Source organism: Enhydra lutris, unplaced genomic scaffold, assembly GCF_002288905.1.
Source record: "Enhydra lutris kenyoni isolate GAN:26980312 unplaced genomic scaffold, ASM228890v2 scaffoldscaffold9, whole genome shotgun sequence".
NCBI classification, from domain to species: domain Eukaryota; kingdom Metazoa; phylum Chordata; class Mammalia; order Carnivora; family Mustelidae; genus Enhydra; species Enhydra lutris.
The window spans coordinates 61,779,954-61,798,239 of record NW_019154093.1 but is presented as its reverse complement, the minus strand read 5'-3'; positions in this window follow the sequence as shown (position 1 = coordinate 61,798,239).

Sequence of the window (18,286 nt, the reverse complement as noted above, 5' to 3'; positions counted from 1 at the left end):
TGAAAAACACCTTCACAGCACCACATAAACTAATGTTTGACCAAACACCTGGGTACCATAGCCTAGCCAAGTTAACATATACAATTAAACACCACATTTAGTATATTTAGGAAAGTTCATAAAAACACTGAAAAATATCAAATTTAGAATACACAGCCATTTTGAGAAGTAAGAGTTCAGCAATTTCATCAGAATGTCAAAGGGGGTTCTTTTCCAAAACATATTAAGAAATGTTCAATTAAAAGCAACTTACAAAATGTAAAAGAACATTGCAATAGAGTGCCATTTATTGAATGCCTTCCATGTGCCAGATATTGTAATGCATAAATTGTGTTACCTAATTTTATCCTCACGGCAGCACTGCTTACTGAATGTCAACAGCTAAGAAGTGTGGATAAGAACCAACCCCTTAATACCAAGGTCCCTGTTCATGACCCTCATATTACCTCACTTTTACTGCTAGCCCAGACACAACTGTCCAGCCTAGAGAGCCAGATCCATTCCCTTCCTATTCTACTTCTCTTTGCTCTTCTATAAACTAAGCATTCTATACATTTTAACTAAGCCTAATGCCAGAGTTTTAATGTTAAAAGCAGTAATTCTCACAAGTATTCCCATAGATGTCAATAAGCAATTTCATCAAATAACCCTTGAACTGAAACACGGGTGACAGGTCGAAGTACACTGGGCTGCTCTATTGTGTCACCACCAGCAGCCACTCCACATGCCTACTGAAACAGCTGCCCCCTGAGAAACTGCTCCCAGCAACAGGTCTTTGCCTTTGGAGTTTATAAAGCTGGTTTGATGGTGCAGTTTGGGGATTAGATTACTCTAGTTTCTGTTTTCCCAGAGAAAGTTGCTATTGATGGAAGCCTCAAAGGAATAGGGCATAGGATGGATAGTGCCTTTTTTCTATGGGAATCCAGAATTTTCTTAGTAGATGATGTTGAAGAACAACTTCAACAACTTGATTGATATTTTATCTGTGCTCACCTGTCTTCCTCAAAATTATTGCCACACACAAGAACAATTGGCCTCATCCATCAAATGGGCAAGGCACTGCCTATGGGGATGGTCTGAAAGCATAGGGAAGACTACCTATGAAGACTCTCTACCATCATTAATGGCAGACGTTTCAAAACAATCAGTATATACATACGTATCTATATCTGTGTCCAGATAGTTTTATTATCATACATACAAAACCTTCCTAGAAAAAGTACTAAGACACATTAAATGAACATTTTCAACTAATTTCTTCTGTGTGAGTGAAGACCTAGGAAAATGCATTTGAATGTTAAAGAAGGGGAGGGGAAACAGAGGATCAGAAAGATATTTGTAAGAGGAGAAAAGTCATAGAAATGGGAGAGAAAATTAAAACCACATTTCCTAACATAAGCTGGAATCACATAGACAAGCCTGTCAACTTCGGTGACTAAACTTGGGAACTTTTTGAATAACCAAAAACAGTGATGTGAACTTTATTGCTAGTTAATGCCCAGAATTATTTTAATATTACACAAACATCTTTCTTTGAGGCTCTTCTGTGAGATTCGGCTGGTGGAGTATTTAATTCCATTTCCTCATTTTAGGCAGTCTGATTTTCCTTTGGTTTTAAAATGCATTTTAATTGGATACCATCTAGTTATTGTTCATATTTTATATAACTAACCTGTCTTTAAGGATTTTTTTCAGTGGCCATTTTTGGCTTTCTGCTAGGAATATACATGATTATAGCTTCAATTTATTTATTCTAAAGTATGGCACAAGTAGCATTTGCTGTTGGGGGTGGTGGTAGTTCTTGTTATACAAAATGTTATTGTCCAAGAAATCCTTTACTATGAAATTCATAGGTAATAAGATCTTTAGTAATTCGGTACCAGGTTATCTCTGATTTGGCCAACTTACTCAAGAGCTAGTTAATTTGATGCAAGCCATCATTATCCTAACTGCCTGAGACCTATGAAAAGAAGAATGTGCTTTTAAAGAAAATCAAATATTAGAATCGGTCTGAGTTCTCACTTTTCCTAGCAAAATTTATTTCTTGGTTCAAATGGAGGGGGTTTTTTCTCCCTCAGAGTCTTTTTGACTCTGAAACTTGAAAGCCTCAGTAAAGTTTGAAGTTACCGAGCTGAATAGACAAATTGAAATTCTACATAGACAGGATCACTAAGATAATATAACACATTAATACGAAGTGTCAGTACTAGAACAGAACGAAATTTGCATTTAAAATGTATGTGTTTTTCTAGATATCACAAAGGAAAAGGTAAAGATAATCTCTGTGCATTGTTTGTGCTATCACACCTTTCTTCTCTATTCTTTAGGTGCTATTCCATCTCCCCTCATTCATGGTGACTCTGCTATTTCTACTTTATACACTCAAAATCTCTTTGCAAAACCAAAGCTCCACAGGAGAGGATCTAGTTGCAGTAATTAATATCTTAATGAGAAATTAATTTAACATATGACCCCCATCTTAAGTCTTACCTCTAAATTGCAAAATAGAATTTGCCAAGAGCTGAAGAAATTCATCCATGAAGACAGTGTATACGTAACATCTATCTTACCTTCTATCCTAGCAATGAACACAACTTGTAATTTCTCGTCTCTGTGCCTTTGTTCATGTTTATCCCTTTACCTGGAGTGACTTCGCCCTCATCCGTCCTTTAAAGTCCAACTCAAAATTACATCTCTTAGGAAGCTTTCTCTGGCTGCAGATGTTCTCTGACTGGATTCCCATTGCCATTTACTTATACTTGCTTGTAACACATCACTTTCTACTATGTCTCAAAATTAATTATGCTCATGTCTTATAACCCTCTAATAAACTATAAGTTTCTTGATGGGATTATTATGTATAATTTTTTAAAAATTTCAGTGCCAGCAGAGTAACAAGCACACACAATAGGAGTTTAATAAATGCTTGTTGAATAAATGAATTAAAATGAATATGAATTTAATTATAATGTTAAGTGATAGAGTAGAGTTGCAGAGAGGATTAACTGATTCTTTGTGCCAGGATTTCTTTCTTTTTTTTTTTTTTAAAAGATTTTATTGTTATTTATTTGACAGAGACACAGCGAGATAGGGAACACAAGCAGGGGTGTGGGAGAGGGAGAGGCAGACTTCCCTCCTAGCAGGGAGCCTGATCCCAAGACCCTGGGGCCATGACCTGAGCTGAAGGCTGACACATAACAAGTGAGACACCCAGGCACCCCTGTCCCAGTATTTCTTGATCAAATGTGAAAATATTCCTTTTAACCTTTAACAAATTATTGGCAGAACCCAGAGATAAAACTACTGATTTCAGTTTAAAATAAAACTAAACCTTGATATACTGTCAATATATACAGCAGTGAAATTAGATTCAAATTAAATGATTTTTGTAATTTCTGAATTTCCATTCCTTAAGAATTGTGATATTATGTTAAATGCAGTGTAAGAAAAGGTTGTGAGTAAGTTGATGAAAATTATAACAGCATATAACTAATAAAAGCAAAAAAGAGAAAAGTTCAAATAGAAACTATTAAATTTGACTATGAACCAGAAGAATAATCCTCACCTATTACCAAAAGTAAATCATGCATTTACTGAGCCATCTGTGTTTTTGTATCAAGAGCCCAGTAGTAGGGAACTGCTGAGATATAGAAAAAGTGATAGGACATAAACCCCTCTCATGATTTAAGATATGTCAGAAGATGTAGTTACCTTCAAAAGAAATAAAGGCTACCATCACCAATAGTTGCTGAAACCATCTTATAATTGCTTGTGGGGTCTGGGGGGTTGCTAAAGACTGCAGCTGCCTCCACAATTACTGCTTTCCACTTTTCATGATAAAGAGGCCAGTCCCTATCAGGCCTCCGGATCTCCAGAGCAGTTCTGTTTCACCTCCCCGCTGACAGAAACCTTGATTCTGAGACTAGGTTTGTTTTCTGCCTGTCAGAAAGAAACTCCCACCAGTTTGCTATGGATTTCCCTTCGTTCCCTTCATTTCCAGTCATTTCCTTCACGGTACATGCTGTAAGTTTGCCCTTAGCAAAGCTGGGGGGAGGTGCGGGGAGGCTCAGCCCAAGTCTAATTTCTCCCCGACAGATAGTTTCAAGCTAATACTACCTGTCAGAGGAAGACTGTGTTCTAGCAACAGCACTGATATCACCGAGTTAATGGCATAACCTGGTCTCCTCAACTCAGACTGCATCACTTATGCTAATCTGCTACAGTCCTGCAGCCCTTTTCTGGATAACCCCCCAGTTTCACCTAAGGGGGGTGTGCTGTTTGGTCGGAGAGATGATGCAATCACATCTCCTTCTTCTGATGAAGTATTTAAGATGACCTTGCTATAATCTGCAAATAAATTATTTACTCTTCTAACGGCCAAAACTTGTCCAGGCAAGCTTAAGTAGCAATAAATTTCATAAATTATTACAGGTCAGAAAGCACTCCTGAGTGACTCCAGTTGGTAGCAGCCCATGGAAAATCCTATAAAACTCTGCTTCCCTCTGTCTAGGCAAGGCAGATTGGTTCTCATAAAGTTGAGTTATCAAATCTTACTTTTCTCTCATCTGCTCTCAGAAGCATACAAGTAATAAACTATTTCATATATTCTGCAGACAAATTGATGGTGGGGCGCTCTCCACTAAAAGGATAAAAAAAAAAAATGGTGCTTTGTTTTCTTCTTACACAAATGGCCAGCTGAGATTCATTCGGTTTTCATTTTCAGAATAAAACAGTAATTTCTGGTGTGACCTAAATGCACCACAAAATACAGCATTTGTGCCACACAGACATTCTTAGAGAAAAATATTTTATTTTTTCGATAAAGAGGACTGCATTAAAAGACCTATGGCTGCACAATATATTATTCAGCTATTGTCCCTTTGCATCTAAGACAGCTTCATATTAAATTTCCTTTTTGGTTTAAGTGTTCATTTTTTGTCAACAATCTTTGCTAATATACCTGGGAGAGGGAAAACAGAGAATCAGAACCACTTTGGCCTCTATGCATGACCCTTCTGAATTTCATTTTATGAATCACTTTGGTTTCCTTTAGAAAAAGCAAATTTGCTAACTATCAAGTATTCTCAAAGCCAGAGCATCATGCAAAACAGAGCTCCTGACGGTTCAATTACCTGGTCATTGATTCTAGTGAGCTTTCCTGCGTTCCACTCTCGTAAGATGGAAAGTTGTTACTGAAGAATAATATATGAAGTTCAGGGTAGCTTAGGACCTACCAGAGAGTGTAAGAAACACTTCCCAAGGCCTCAGAAGTGAGCTCTTACCCTGACTAAAATAAATGCATACACAGAAATGACTCTTACAAAACTGGTGAGCTCTCAAAGACTCTCACTCTAAAGACACATCTCCAGTTCTGGGAAACAGTGACAGTAAAGTATTCAGAGAAATGCATGGCTGTCCCAATCAGCACCCACCTCCACAAATTCTCATTGTTCATAGCTACCTTCTGCTGCATGGGCTTGAAATATGAATATTTCCCATCATGCCCAACAAATACTGACCAGTGTGGGCCGTGGCAGGGGACACCAGTGTTACCAAATACCAGGTATGGAGGAAAGAAAGACCGAGTCTCTTTCTCAACGAACAATCTGAGAGGAGGCATTGTTCGCATTTTAGTTTTAAACAAAGTTTCCATCTTAAATGAAGGGGATGGGAAATTAAAATGAAAAGACGGTTGGGGGGATGCAAGGACCTATTTCTATTTATTTTCTTTGTTTCTTTCACACTGAACACATACTTAGAAATCATACTCTGGCTACTGAATAAAATCCATCCCTGGGGAGCCTGGGTGGCTCAGTAGGTTGTGTGTCTGACTTGATTTCGGCTCAGGTCATGATCCCAGGGTCTTGGGATCAAGCCCTGTGCCTGGCTCTGCCCTCAGCTGGGAATCTGCTTGAAATTCTCTCTCTCCCTCTCCTTCTGTCCCTCCCTCTGTGCCCTCTCTCTCAAACAAAGGAATACATCTTAAAAAAAAAAAAAATCCGTCCTGAGGATGGTCCTACGGATCCATCACAATCTGATCAGGGTCCTCTACACCTTTTCAGCCTCTTCTGCTGACCCCTTTCTCCTCTCAGTTGTATTTACTTTCTCAATGTCTGGCAATTCTGCATCTTTCTCCTCCATTGCCAGGCTTTTTAATGTTCCCGTGCCTTTGAACTTGCTGCTGCTCTTCACTTTGGGAGTGCTTGTCCCTCGTGTTCTATGACTGGAAAACTGCCATAACTAGCTCTTTAAGATACAGTGAAAATGCCCTTTACCCTAAGGGTGACTTCCTGCCCTCTGGGTTGTCTTAGGCACACCCTCTTTTGGATCTCTAGAGAACTATCTACATAATTTCATCACAGCAGCCATTATAGTAATTTGGAAGTATGAGTTAAAGGTTCTCTCCCTTCTCATGGCCCAGAATTTCTCAAGGACAGGATCTATATGTGCATAAGGCATAATAAAATCAATGGCACATAGTAGGTGCTCAATTCACATACTGTTAGAATGAATGAAGAAATGATAGTGGTCAATTCCAGTGTCCAGTATGCTGACAACTGCTTGTGTGGAATTGCTGTGCATCAAATCCTCCAGACCACTCCTGCTTTAGAGAATATCATCCATGAAAATAAACTAAGATTTATTGAAGGCAAATCATGCAGAAATACTCAATCACATGAAAACAGCATCATCATCAGGAAATGAACATCACTTATCATCAAGGAAATGAAAGTCAAAACCACAATGAGTTTTTTTCAAAATTATAGTGCGATATTACCTCACACCTGTCAGAATGGCTAAAATCAAAAGCATAGGAAACGTGTTAGCAAGGATGTGGAGAAAAAGGAACCCTCTCTGCCCTATTGGTGGGAATGCAAACTGGTGCAGCCACTGTGGAAACCAGTATAGAGGTTCCTCAAGAAGTTAAAAGTAGAACTACCCTATGACCCCGTAATTGCACTACTGGATATTTACCCAAAAAATACAAAAACACTAATTCAAAGGGATACATGCACCCTTATGTTTATTGCAGCATTATTTCCAAAATCCAATGTATGGAAGCAGCTAGAGTATCCTTTAACAGATGAATGGATAATGAAGATGTGGTATCTATATACAATGGAATATTATTCAGCCATAAAAAGAATGAAATCTTGCCATTTGCAACAACATGGATAGAACTTGATGTTATCCATTAAGTGAAAGAAGTCAGGGAAAGATAAATACCATATGATCTCACTCATATGTGGATTCTAAGAAACAAAGCAAATGAGAAAAGGAAAATAAAGGAGAGAAAGAGAAACAAAACAAATTCTTAACTATAGAGGACAAACTGATGGTTACCAGAGGGGAGATAAGATGGGTGAAATAGGTGATGAGGATTTTAAAAAAGAGAGAAAAAAAAAAAGAAACTCATAACAAAATTTGAGAGCAGTAAAATAATTTTCCAAAATTTGGTTGCTTGGATGGCTCAGTCAGTTAAGCATTCAACTCTTGATTTCAGCTCAGGTCATGTCTCAGGGTCCTGAGATAAGCCCGTATTGGGCTCTGCATTCAACATGGAGTCTGCTTGTCCTTCTCCCCCTGCTCCTCCACTGCTCATGCTCTGTCTCTCTCAAATAAATAAACAAAATCTTTAAAAATAATAATAATAACTTTCCAAATCAAGTAAATCCTCTAATCACTCTTTTGCTTCTTGTTCCTTATAGACTATTTTAATATATTTCCATTTTGCAGAAGTAGAACTACATATCATGTTAATAAGTTAATAATTAATAAATGCCTCATTAAAATTCCATGTGATAATTTGGAGGAAAAAAAATACATAGCATCTGGACCCAGGTCATCTCTCTGTACTTAAAATGTTCTGGTTAGGGGCGCCTGGGTGGCTCAGTGGGTTAAAGCCTCTGCCTTCGGCTCAGGTCATGATGTCAGGGTTCTGGGATTGAGCCCGGCATCTGGCTCTCTGCTCAGCGGGGAGCCTGCTCCCCCCCCCCATCTCTGCCTGCCTCTCTGCCTACTTGTGATCCCTCTGTCAAATAAATAAATAAAATCTTAAAAAAAAAAAAAAATGTTCCGGTTAAATCCCCCAAGTCTTTCCTTTCTCCAAAAATGTGTTCAAATTTAATGCAATTGTAAATTATTTTCCTTTTTTGCTATTTTCCACAAATAACCACTACAAGTTAACTACTACAGTTCTTCCTCTTTTATGCAAAAACAAAGCAAAAAATATGTGTGATTATTACCAGATACTTGGTTAGTTTTATCTTTATAGACATAGGCTATACCTACGGAGAATCTGTACTCAGATGATTGAAATTATGCTTTTAAGGGTGGCATGACCAGGCCTTTCATTTCCTTGACATCTTCTCTAATAAGTACCCTAATTCTCAACCCTAAATGTACCACCATTCTAAACATAGTATAGGCACATGCATTAGCTATGGCCATGAGCATTGCATCACCAATAAATGCACCTCCTCCATGATTTAAATTCTAAAAATCTAACCACTCCCCAACTACCATGTCCTGTGTTTCCAGCTTTACCTCTCTTGTGCATGTACTCCAGCATTTATTGTTTTCTCTGGAACTGCCAATCCAATCCATGTACCTGACCACCTTTTCAGTGTCTCCTCCCCCTCCTCCTCCCTCCAGTATTTGCTTCCCTCCTTTGCAAACTTATGTCCCCTGGATTATCATTAGAAGAGCTCCTTTGTGTAAACCCTCAACCCTTTTGTTCCTCTCTCCTTGTATTCTTCTAGAAAGATCCCAAACCTGGTTAAATGAAGGTCTTTGCCAATTCTGAGCATACGCTAAGGGAAGCTGAATATTATTGGGGGGAGGAAACAAACACATAATTATATTATATATTCTTACTTAGAATACATGATTTTCAACATCAAATGAATTTTTAGTGGTACCTGGCAGTCCTACTGCACTATAGGTTTTTCAATCTACTGCTAAGTAAACAGCACCTCCATTTTCTGGTTTCTCAGTTCCAAACCTGTTGTCATCCTTGACTTTTTTTTTTCTCCCAAAGCCTATAATCAATCTATCAGCAAATTCTATTAACTCTATTTTTCACATCCAAGCATACAACCATTTCTTCCCATATCTACTGCTACCACACTTAATCTGGTTTGAGTCACCATCATCCCTTGCCTAAACTGCAATAGTCTAGCAGGATTTCATGCCTCTATCCTTGACTTCCCTATAAATTATTTTTAGAACATCCAGGGAGTGAGCCTGTTAAAATGAGGGAGATCCACAGGCAGGATTTATAGGGCACTAATGAATCAGGGTCCCTTTACTGAAACAGGTCACTTACAAGGCCATGAGAAAGGTCCAAGTCTGAGGAGTGTAGTCACATGGTCGTAACTTTTTGTGATATTTTCAGATCATTTCCCTCTTCTGCTCAAAACTCTCTAATGGCTTTCTATCTCACTCAGAGTGAGAAAAGTCAAATGAAGGCTAAAAAATGCCCTTATTCCTCTCCTACTCATTTCCTTTCACTGGACTCAGCCACACAGTCCCCCTTGCCATTTCTGGAATCTGCCAAGTGCACCTCTACATCAGGGCCTGTTCACGTATTGTTCTTCTGCCTAGAGGGCTCCTTCTTGAGCAAAATCATGAATATCTCCCTTTTTTCTCTCACCCTCTGCTCAGATGTTGCAATCATTAAAAGAGAGACCTTCTCTGATTATACTGTGTTTTAATCTCCTTGCCTACTGCTTGATGCTCTTTTCCTGTTAACTTAGTTTTTCTAAAGCACTTAACCACGTTCTGTTTCATTAGTTGTCCCGGTACTAGAATATTTGTTATGTGTTTCCATTAGTAGAATATAAGTTTCATGAGGGCAGAAAACGTATATATCAGTGTTTCCTCAGTTCCTAGAATAACAGTTGGCATATAATTGGAGATAAAATATTCATTAAAAGATTGTAAAACAAGTGTTGGGAAACTGATCTTCGGATTCATTTACTTAAGAGATATATATCAAGTGTTCAGATGCTAAGGAGAAAGCAGCGAACACAGCAAACAATGCTCCTTCCTGTGGCACATGCATTTTTATAGATACAATGCTCCTGTCACCTTTTTTGTGGGGGATTATAAATGACCCAGGTATACCCTAAGGTCTGACATGCTTGTAGAATATTTTGATAATAAATTAGTGAGTATTCCCTATTTGATACTTCTCATTTCTACAAAAACCTAGGTAGAATTAAAAAAAAAAATTCTAAAAGAGGTTTACTCATTTAGTTAAACAATAAGTGTTAGGTGGGTTGTGTAAGAGATGTAAAAATGGATCACATTGTTCTCATCCTGAAATATTTGTTAATCCAGGAAAAGAGATGAGATACATAAAGTAGAAAGTGGTACAGGGTACAAGAGGAGCCTATTCATCCGTTCATTTGTTATTAATTCATTTAATGAACATTTGCTTCCTGTCCCACATCTTATCCCAAAGAGAATAAAAGAGGAGTTATATAGGGATATTGATCCTGAGGTGTTCACAAGCTAGTGTGGGAGTAGAATCCTTTATTTGTACTATTTTTTGCTACTTAAGGAGGAAGATTTTTACACTTCTATTAGTCAAGCTTATTAAAAGTAGTTATCTCTTATTTCTAAAATACTAAAATGAGAAGAATCTTTGTACTGTCTATAAAGCACATCTTAAGAAGCTAAATGTAATTTATTGATTACTTAATGGGAAAAGTTTTTGTTTTCAAAACACACTTGTAGAAAGAGGATATGTGCTATGTACTGTCTTGTTTTTTTTCTGGCAAATAAAAATAGTAGTGTCATTATAACTTTTTAATAGAGTTTCCTTTGTTTTAATATTTTCTACTCCAAACACTCAAATTAGCTAGTTTGGCTTCTAAGTCTGTGGTCTTCACCATAACAGTATATTGCAGTCATTTGCAAATACAAATAAGTTAGATTATAAATAGCAGTGGAACATAATTAGAGTCTTCAGCACTACTATCTTGGTAACTGAAAGAACTTTCACATATTGCTTGTGGGTATATAATGGTACTACTTTTTTTGGAAAACAGTTTAGCATTTTCTTATAAAGTTAAAAGAGTACTTACTTATGATCTAGTAATTCTACCCTTAGTTATTTACCCAAGAGAAATGAAAACATATTCACACAAAGACTTGTGCATGAATGTTTATAGGAGTTTTATTCACAATCAGTATAAACATTGGAAACAACTCTTGTGCCCATCAATTGGTGAATGGCTAAACACGTTGTGGTACATCCATACAGTGGAATGCTACGTAGCATTGAAAGGAAGGAAGTGCAATAAACACAAAAATATGTATGAATCTCAAAGCATTATGGAGAGCAAAAGAATCTAGGCACACAAAAAGGAACAAACCATGATTCTTTTTATAAGAAACCCAAGAAAGACAAATTGCAATTGTTATACGGAAGGCAGATTGCCTGGGTCAGGATGTGGAGAAAAGGGGTTGACTGGGTAGAGGCATAAATGAATTTGGTGGAGTGATGAAAATGATCTTTATCTTGAGTGTGTGCTAGGTATATGAGGGTATGTATTTGTCGAACTCCTCAAACTATACAATTAAAATGGATGCATTTTATTGTTTTTAAATTATACCTCAATAAAGCCGATTACAAGGACCTGCAATGTAAGCAGACCAAATGGGCCTCTTCCTTAGTTGCTGGAAGCAATTTCTCAGTGGCAGAATGGACAAGAATGCTCCTGTGGTTTATGAGTCTTCTGCTTAATGCTGTTTCTCTTTGATTGCTTGGAAAATAGCCCATTTCCCAGTACTCTCTTTTTCATCCTAGAAGTACTGGAAAATGACAGTATTTGACAACCCATACCTTTCTACATTTGAAGGATATAGGCCACCACCCTCCCCAAGTCCAAGCCCTCTGGATTTGGGAAGTTTCATCATGGAAGAAAGTAAAGGTAGATATCCGAATACAACAAAATGCACATGACAGTGATTTAAAATGAAGGATGATGTGAACTTAAAGAGCAGTGTCAGATTCATGGAAAGAGCTAATGAAATTCTACTTAATTGAATTGAATGTTAGTCATAAGATGCATGTTTGGATTAGTCACAAAATTGAAATTAATCATATTCCCTAGAAAGCAGTTAGTATTTGGTCCAAAGTCCAACCCTCTGCCTCTTTGAAGAAAGATTTGGCAGCAGGAGAAAAATCTGGCAAAAGAAATTTGGGGGTTGTCAACATTTGATACATGATACTTAGGAAAATATTATAGGATGTAGAGGTTAAGTGGATCTGAGTGGTGACAAATTAAATGATAGAAAAGCTGGTTGAGATGATTTCGCTGCATTTTTAGGTATAGCAAAATGGGTAATACTCTTAGAGCCATGTTTGTTTATTTATTTATTTATTTATTTATTTAGATTTTATTTATTTATTTGACAGACAGAGATCCCAAGTTGGCAGAGAGGCAGGCAGAGGGAGAGGAGGAAGCAGGCTCCCTGCTGAGCAGAGAGCCGGATGTGTAGCTCGATGCCAGGACCCTGGGATCATGACCTGAGCCGAAGGCAGAGGCTTTAACCCACTGAGCCACCCAGGCTCCCCTAGAGCCATGTTATTTTAAAATTTAAAACAGTATTTGGGAATTGCTGACCCACTTCCCTTAGATGATAAAATGAAGAAGGAAGCATGCTAAATAACTTGCTTTTCAGAATTTTTAAACGAGCAGAAGAGTCTAGAATAGAAACTAGGTTTTCTGATGCTTTGTTCAATGATTTTTCTATACTGCTATGCTGTCTCTTAAACATATTCTTAAAAGAAGCGATAAAGGTCACTATCTAACCCAGAGGAAGGGCATAAGTGGTTATTTTAAAAGTCAAGTAATTTGGGAATGGTAACACAAATTTCAGGGTATAAGTGTTTCATTGCCTGTGATGAAATTCTATTTTATTATTATGATGTGAAAAATCACTAAAGAAATTTCTCCATTCAAGCCAATATTTAAAAACAGTATGAATCTTCCACATATGATAGAAAATATTTTGTCACAATATGATACATAGAAATACAGTCTGAAGCATCAAAAATTAATACTTTATACCTGAACTGAAATCCCCTAAAAGCAGGTAATGTAAATTATTTAAGGGTAATTTCGATCTGAAAAAAATTCTCCAGCATCATTAGCCTTTGGGAATGCAGAAAGCTTATCTTGTGATTCACTTCATAGATCTATAGGTTTGTTTTCTGTCTTACAGTATAGTATTCTTTTTATCAGTTTGTTTTTACAGTTGCACAATCTAGAGGTGTAAGATCCAAACTAACTGCAAGAGGAATGTTCTTTTAATAGTTAAAAATTATTTTTTATTCAATACATGCTAAAAATAAATAAAAAGAAAGTGTTCAACTAATACTCAAATAAGATGAATTTGAAACACAGAATATGGAATAAACTATATATGAATTGAAGTGATTTCCTGTTATTTTAAACCAGTATATCAGACAAATTTTGTGTCATTTTCTTTTCCTTTTAAAAATAATAATACTGTAACCACTGTCTAGAGGAGTCAATAACAAGTGCTCCTCTGCTGTGTTTTATTCTATAAAGGAAAAGAGAAGCTTATGATAAACTGAAAAAGATTTTGATGAAATGCAGTGGGAAAAGATTAAGATTTGAATCCTCCTCAATGCCAGTACTTCTCTGAGGCAGAGAAAAATTCCTTTTTAGATAAGAGGACATTTAGGGAGGAAGCAGGAGAAAAGTTTGTGCAAGAAGAGAATAAATAGTAACAAGGTTTGAAGGGTTTGAAGATGAAACTCACAAGTATATGTTTACAAGAGGCTGTAAGGCCTCAAACAGCAGCGCACCAAGTAAGGAAATGAGACTTGGGGTTTTTAAGAGGAGTGTTCCGTACATAATGTTTAGCTTTTTGGAAAACAACTTCTGCACTTTTGCCTGCTTGAAATTTTTTAGAATCCCAGTTCCCTTTCCAAATGTTAACGAAGCCCTCAATTCTAGTAGCTGTCTCTAAATAGTAATGTTTTCACTCAACTTTTGTATTTTTCTCTTCAAAAATAAATGAAAATACTTAATTGAGATATAAGTGTACAGTGCTTATTTATTTATTTTTCTAGTCTTATGAATACTCTGGTTCCTTACACATAGAATTTGATAGGACCCGAGTCACTGAGAGAAGCTTCACGAGACAAATCTGTGTGGGAATCATGGAGCTCGAGCATGACTCACCGGAGGTTTGCCAAAACAAACGGGGCCTGTGTGCTCAGCCCTGAAAATCTATAGCAAGATTTTAACAAATTGACCTTAACTGCTGAAAGGCCTAGCCAGTCATGTAAAGTTTAGAGACATTTCCACCTGTGTCTTAAAATTCTTCCATGGCGTCTGGAAGTAGTTAATGCAGATGTTCAACATCTGGGGAGAAAAGAAACTGGTTACAGTGGCTTTTATGTGTGTTCTTCAGGTGGACTGTGCTCTTCAGCAAAGTTAAAGCCCTTGTGCATTACTTTGATATTTGAACAACCTCTTTTTCTAGCTACTGTTGTAAAATATTGTCAGAACTTTTGGTGATATTTGCAAAATAATTTTCTCTTTTGCACAAAGCTGTGTCAACAAATAGGAATGATAGTTACGAAGCACGTTTTATTTATAAGTTACTTTTCTGGGGGTGATAGAAGAAGTAGAAAATGTCATAATTCATGACCTTCGCGGAACTCAGGCAAGACCTACGCAAAGAAATCGCTGACTTCAAATGCCATATCCTCCCAGAGGATAATTTCAGTACCACATATAGCCTTTGGCATGACTGAAATTTTTTTTCTCTATATGAGGAAAACAAAATAGAGGCCAAAGAAAATAACAATCCCAATATCTCATTCAGTGACACTAACATGATACCACAGTCAGACCCTGAGGTTTAAAGTTTACCTTAAATCAGTCTTATTCCCTCCTCTTTTGGTGTGGGCAAACCCTACCGGAGGGAACAACATCTAATTGAATTGGATAGGATTTTCAAGGGAGAATTGAAAGCATACTTAGGGAGAGAAACAAGTTTCAGAGAAAAAGTCAATGTCTTAAAAGGTAAATTTAATCACAAGGTTAGAAGCTGGAGGAACAGAGAAGTGTCATACAATGACTTTAGAGAAGGGCTTCAGAACCAAGGTCAAGACCAATGAATGAACCAGTATTGAAGGTCCACTTGATCTATATGGAACAACAGTAAGTGTAATGACTTGAAACATCTCCTGCTAATTAGACATCTCCTGCTAATACTAGTTCTATATCCTGCTTTTCAAATAAGCCGTAAAGACATTAAAACTGAATGTATACATGATATCTGAGAAAAAAACTGAAATAATTAAGTCAAATGGATATTAGCCTAGTAACTAATTCATATAGAAATTATTTCTGGAATGATTTAAATGAAGTTCTGAGTCTGAAAGACATTACATGAAAAAAAATACTTATGGAAAATTCCAATGAACAATAAAATGGAATCACCAAATCTTATGTGTTTATGGGTATGTTTATAGTTTAGGTATTGTACAATAATATGGTATAGGACTGAGCATGAAAGACTTTATAAGGAGGATCGTTCAATGTATTTTGACAAAGCAGACAATAATAAATCCAAATATATATTTACCGTGCTAAACAAATCCCAGTCTCTTATGATTTAAAGTAAATGAATCAAAGTGTTAATTTAGAACTCTGGCAGAGAAAGGGTAAAGAACATGTAGTAGAAAGTATTTTGTATTTAAAGGTGGGGGGGCACCTGGGTGGCTCAGTGGGTTAAGCCTCTGCCTTCAGCTCAGTTCATGTCCTGGGATGGAGCCCTGCATCGGGCTCTCTGCTCAGCAGGGAGCCTGCTTCTCCCTCTCTCTTTGCCTGCCTCTCTGCCTACTTCTGCCTACTTGTGATTTCTCTCTCTGTCAAATAAATAAATTTTTAAAAAAATCTTTAAAGGTGGTTGTTATATTAAACATGTAATAATTAAAAAGACAGCATTTTACACAAAAATAATTTTAGAATTATACTCCCGTATGAAATTATTATTATTATTTTTTTTTAGATTTTATTTATTTATTTGTCAGAGAGAGAGAGAGCAAGCACAGGCAGACAGAATGGCAGGCAGAGGCAGAGGGAGAAGCAGGCTCCCTGATGAGCAAGGAGCCCGATGTGGAACTCGATCCCAGGACGCTGGGATCATGACCTGAGCTGAAGGCAGCTGCTTAACCAACTGAGCCACCCAGGCGTCCCTCCCGTATGAAATTTTAAAACCAAGCATTAGAAATTGTAAGAATATTATCAGAGAAATATCTGATCACTCTGAAGTTGAATAGGCTCCATAGAAATGAAAGGACAAAATAACCAAAGGAGAACAAATTTCCTTAGAACATAGATAACTGGTATGAAAGATCATTTTTCCAAAAGTTGAGAGAAACAGAAACACAGAGATAAATTATAAGATGATAAGTGGAAGCACTGTAAAGCAACAGAACTGCTTTCTCACTCATTGTCATATAAATTCAGGTGAAAAACTGCAAGTGCATTAAGACATCAATTACGAACACAGCATATATGATAAATGCATTAGTTGTCAATACCTTGCATCATGCACTTATCAAAATTTGGAAAGCATTCATGAAATAAAATACCATTTCCAGTTTGAAGTATTCAATACAAGTATTTGATTTCAGCTTTCAGCTCCTTTATATGTCTATTTCCAGCTAACCCAGACAACACCTGCATTGTCTCTCTTAGCATTTTAGTGATAAGTACTGTACAGTGGGTTAAAAATCGATATGTTCTAGTTCCATGCTCACTCCCCAATAAGGTGTGGCTGCGGGGATGTCATATCACCTCATGGAACTTTAGTTTCTTCTTCCACAATTCAAGGGGGGACGTAGTAGAAAATTGTTAAACTCTAGAAAATCTATGATTTTTGTCACTCACTGACTACTTGGGTAGCTACCACTTTGAATTATTCAGTAGCCTTCTTGGTTAGATTTTAAGTGCTTTAGATGTATTTCCTGTTACCTAGCACAGTGCAGGGTGGTAACTAGATATTTTAAAAAACACTTTTTGATGGACTAAGTATTCGCTGGAAAAATACTGGAGGCCAAAAAAAAAAAAGCTTATTCACTTACTTGAATATTGTCTAGAATTGTCCTCCATCAGGGGTGTGAAACTGGATGGTAGAGGAGTTTATTCGAAAAGAAAGACTTTCATTATCAGTTGAAAATCTCCCAATTGTTATGTTGTGTTATCTATAACCTAGAGGACTTGTTCATGCATAATTTTTTTACACATCTGAAAGTAAAATGAGTTAATGTGTGACCTACCTACGGAAATAGAAGAAAGTCATTTTAAGACAGCCTGGAAAAGGTGGAGAACTTTCAAGCCACATTTCTGTATAGCTGGCATACATATAAACTTACCCTTTTTCTTGCCTTTTTGTCTTTTCTTGTTAATTCTAACGATATATGTGTATACTGGGACAAAAAATGTACTCCAAAATTCGCTTCTTTCCTATCTCTGATAAACTGATTCCGTCAGTGAGATTTTGTTTGTTCGTAAGGTTCTTCATTGAGGATGAGCTATGATATTGTTGTTGTGATGCAGATAGTGGAAGCATCGGCTAAATAGCACACCAATGAACTTCAAATGTTGCCGTGAGAGTTACAAGGAAAATATGCTAAAAGTCCTAAGAAGTTTAGTAGGGTTATCAGAAGCATATGGCATTTTTTAAAAGTTTTCCTGACTGCAGCAGGGGTTCTGTGGATTCATTAAGGAATGAAAAATGATGAAGGAAAATAGGAGTGAGAAGTAACCTTTTATCTTGTGAGCATTTTCCCTCTCAGCCCATCTGCCTCAACCAAATCACACTTGGATGCGTTGAAACTATCTACAGAGGTCACATTTATTTTTGAAGTTCAGTAAACAAGGTTATATCTCTTGAAAAAAAAAATGCAATAGATTCTACTAACCAGTGAAGAGTTAAATAGCAGATTCACCTATTAATACAGATTTTTTTTTGTAAGATAAAATATATGAGAAGTATGGGTTGTAAACAGAATTGTTTTGCTGTCAAATTAAAAGTTCTTTAAAGTCTTAAGAGAATATGCAAGACAAAGGAATGAGTACCTTTCATATATTATGAAGTCACATTATTTTCAAGGGGGTAAGGGAGAGTTTTCATTTGGGAAAAGGAAGATGCATGTCTTTCTTCTTCTGAGAAGAGAAAATGGGCTATTTTCTCTTTTCAGAAGAAAACATACCTCTCCTTT